Consider the following 4010-nt stretch of genomic DNA (forward strand, 5'->3'; position numbering starts at 1 on the left):
TGATATGGCTGTGGTAAGCAGACATAACTACATAGGAAGATCAATCGTCCTTTGTTAGAGAAAGGAGAGACATAACTTGTGAGGTACGTCGATCGATGGGGGGGAATAGTTAAAGTTAGCCTAGGTATATGTTGGGAGATCGATCGGTATACATGCATGCGTGTTTTAGAAGAAAATGAGGCACGGGGAGAAGGATAGAGAGAGAGGGATGCATCTAGGAGGTGGTGCGAGAGTCATACTATATCGAGGGGGAGGAGTGTGCGAGTACGAGATCAATGAAAAGAGTGGTGGGAGTGAGGCATGGACGGTGATAAGAGAAGAGGGAAAGCTTGTGTTTTGTGCTAGGCACACCTGGCTAGAGAGGCATATCGATCGATGTGTGCCGTAAAGAAGGAGCTGGGGGGCCTACACACACCATGGGTGAACAACCTAAAGTGAAAAGACGAATTTGCGTGATGGAGCTAGAGAGTGCTGAGGGAGGGTGAGAGGGATGCGGGCATCTGCGTGCACGAGAGAAAGTTAGCGCTAGCTAGCTACAAATATAAGAGGATTGTGTGGGTGTAAAAGACGAATAGAGATCATACTTCAGTATAAAAAGCGAATTCGGATATTTGAAGAATTTATCATAGTGTTTTAAACCGACGCATGGGTGAATATATATAACAATGATACACATGGTGTGGTTATGAACATGTTATACTACATATAATATATTTTATCTCTACTCTTATAAAAAAACGGAGTTGTTGATGATGGTGCCATCCTGCAATATAGGCCGTCCAATTTATATCTGATGGATAGGAAGGAAACTATGGCAAATTTGAAAAAGGATACGCACACCCCCTCTCCATATTTGCAAATTAGGCCTCTCCTTGATCATGTTGATGTTCTGTGGAACGCATGGGCATCTTGCTAGTACTACGTATAACATATAGAACATTGATCATAATTTGGGCTAATGTGTGGCTTTTGCAGCTCAGGTGTAAATACTTGTCATAACGTAGGGGGCGGGGCACTATACTATGTGTGATAAACATGGTGTACACGTATGGAACATGGTTTAGATTATGAATATATAGTTAGTACATCAAATGTACTATTATTTGGAATCAACATCAAGTGTATTCAAAAAATAGAATTCGAGTTCATGTAGTACACATAGTTCATATCTATCTCTATAGTAATCATGTGGTGTGTTATTAAGGTAATACATGAATGATGGTTGAAGTTGGAAACAATCATGATTGTAGATTGTTATTGAAATAGAGAAATGAATTCAAATTCAGTTCGAATTGCAGCAGTAGTATAGACATTTGGAATGCACTAAAATGTTGGTATGAGTAGGTTACATGCATTACACAGCAAGCGAAAAAATTTAATTGGACATAACATGGATTCATACTACTGAATAGCATTTAATTGCACTAAATTGTTGGTATGAGTAGCTTTAAATAGCATTTTTATAGTAAAATGGGGCAAGATTCTCTCTGTGTGGTGTGAATAGTTTTATTTTTTTCGTTTTCTTTTTGGTTGAGGGAAGTGCGAATTGATTTGGTACGTACAAGTACAATATTACATGTTAGGCTTGTCCCTAAAATTCAACCCGCGCCTTGTTATATCGCGAAAATTCAGATATCGTGCTCCCAAAACTGGCGCCTTCACAACCCGCGCCTTGCTATCCCGAAATTACAACGCATGCGAAAACTCCCTCCAGCTGCCAAATCCCGACACACGAAATCCCCCTTCTAACCCTGAGCTGAAAGGGCCACTAGTTCAAATCGGTGGGGGGTACTTTTGTAACACACCCTACATTTTGGACAAGCGCGTCCCTAAGTCATGGTTCACCCCTCCCATCGCCTCCTTTTTGCCATTCGAAATCCCAGGCCGCCATAACCTCTCTGCTCCAGCCGCGAAACCCCACCCTCCTCCGTCCGCCACCTTACCGCTGCCCAGCCGGAGCCGCTTCCCCGATGACGTCGTCCACCGCAACAGCTCGACGTCCCTCGTCCACCTCCCCGGATGAGGATCCATCGTCCATTTCATCGTCTCGCCGGTTCAACTGCCCCGTCCTCCACCTCCAAGGAGCTGCTCCGACGATCACCACATCTATCGCGGCTGCTCCATCCCCACAGCGCCGCCTTAACCCGCTCCACCGGAACCGCAGCATCCTCACCGACTCCTCAGATGAAGCCGAGGCCTACTAGGAGCCAACAAAGAGGTTGTACACTCATCGTGTCGCACCTTCTACTTAGCTCGACCTCCCGGCGCCGACGGTGCTCCATCCCGCACCCCCATGGAGTGGCTACCTTGAAGCCGGTGCCGCGGGCGACATCTCCACGGAGGCTCTCCCCCAGTGCGAGGCCCCTTCGGTGGCGGCATCCATACCAGCCGGATCTGCTACTACTGCTCCGGCTCTCGCTCGACCGCTCGCTCGCCTAGCTGCTGCTACTCCGGCTCTCGCTCGCTCGCTCGCGCTGCTGCTGCTGCTCTCCCCCTCGCTCGTGCTGCTGCTCTGCTCCGATTTAGCTACGCTTTAGTCGACTAAATCGACTTTTGGGTCAGTCGATTTTCAGGGGGTGGGTGGGGGGGGGGCTCGTCGGAGTTAAGGAAGAACCACCCGCAGCAGGGACATGGGCTCGCTGAAGAGGTACCCTACTATCTATCTTAGGGTTCAGGGTGGGGGCTGGGGGCCTATAGGGCTGGCCGGGGCGGCGGCGGACCGGTGGTGGGGAGTTGTTTCGAGGCTGCGAGGCGGCGCTGGGGCCGGCAGTTCGGCTGGTGGTGGCTGGCGGCTCAGGTGGGGGGTGCAGGTTGAAGATGAACTGCAGGCCCTCCCTAAACTACATGTCAAGTGCCTCTCTGCTACCATTGCGTTCAGTTTCGACAGTAACATTCAGATTCCACAGTAAATTTCAGTTTCGACAGTTAAGTTCAGAGTCAACAGTTTTTACCTCATCTGTTGTAGTCAGGTGGTTTTTGGTGATGTAAATTTTACATCTATTTTACATGATCTATTGGAGATGCTATTAGAATCCCACTTGAGATTGACGATGTCTGTCTTGTGCTGCTTCAGCCTTGACGTCTTACGGCTCATCGGGGCTGCTCCAACGACAGAATGATCCATCACAACAGAGCAGTGCCCTGGACGCCGTCTACAGATTCCTCAGATCTTCCTCCACACCTCTGACAGCTACCTCTGCCTCAACTGCTTCAGCGACCAACCCAATGATGTTGAGGTCAACACGGCTACGACAAAGAGGTTGTACACTTGTTGCATCACTTATTACTATACAATCATGTCGATCCATTAGGGCTATTTTGGTTCGATGGAAAGACATAGCAATAGGGAATTTTCCAATGGCACTCTACTATTGAATTATTCATGCATTTTGTTGAAAGGAATGAAGCAAAACATCCACCTGGACCTACTTATCAAAATCCTATGTATGAAAACAAGACCAAGTGCATTAGTGGCAGAATAACATTCTAACTGTACACGCTTTCATATGGTTTCACTTTATTTTGGCCATGTTTCTTTGCACTCCTCTGCTCTTCCAATTCCTGTAAACCAAACACCCAAGTTGATAGAAATCCTGTGTTTACAAATGTTCTGTTTACCATATGCATTCCTATCATATTCCGGTGTTTTTCCTATCCCTGCGTTTTTAGAATCATGCAAGCCAAATGAGCCCTTACAGAATTACTTCAGTTACAGGCAGGTGTCGAAGGGAACTTTGTGTGGTTTTTCCTGCTCCTGCCACGATGTCGTCCACCTCACCTGAGGTGCTCCATCGATAGAAACATCCACCAAAACAGACATCATGACTACCGTCTTTTGCCGCCTCAGATCTCCTTCCCTGCCGCTGGCACCCACCACAACGGCATCACCATCATCAACTCAGCAGATGAACCTGAGGAGTACACAGGTCCACAAGAGAGGTCGCACTCTTTTGATTCTGCTTATGTTATGCATTGCTTAAAATCACCTGCTACTTTATCATCCTGTTCAC

The sequence above is a fragment of the Triticum dicoccoides genome, chromosome 4A, assembly GCF_002162155.2.
Source record: "Triticum dicoccoides isolate Atlit2015 ecotype Zavitan chromosome 4A, WEW_v2.0, whole genome shotgun sequence".
Lineage (NCBI taxonomy): Eukaryota > Viridiplantae > Streptophyta > Magnoliopsida > Poales > Poaceae > Triticum > Triticum dicoccoides.